Genomic DNA, 381 nt, shown 5'->3' on the forward strand with positions numbered 1-381 from the left:
AAATTGTGTTGCAGATTAACCCTTTTCATACATTTCATCAGTGTTGAGTGAACTAATGTTTTTTGTTTATTTCATTTAAACCCTCAATGCTTTATTATCTTAATCGTTGGCTCTGTACTTGATCTGCTCTTTTCCCCCTTCTACACCAAACCGCAAGGCGCAAGGCGTTGTGTGCTTGTAGATCTGCTATTTTCGGCTAATGTTCCCCTCAGAATAGGGATTCTAGGATTGAAGTGATTAATGGAAAAAAAAAGGAAAAAAAAGTTCCTGTCACACAAAGATTTGTCCGCCCCCCGGTAGTAACTCTGAGGACCCCCTAGGGGTCCCGGACCCCCTGCTGAAGACCCCTGCACTAACACCATTACAACCACTATCCCCTAA

Source organism: Gymnoscopelus microlampas (assembly GCF_963454915.1).
Source record: "Gymnoscopelus microlampas genome assembly, chromosome: 10".
In the NCBI taxonomy this organism is placed as follows: Eukaryota; Metazoa; Chordata; class Actinopteri; order Myctophiformes; family Myctophidae; genus Gymnoscopelus; species Gymnoscopelus microlampas.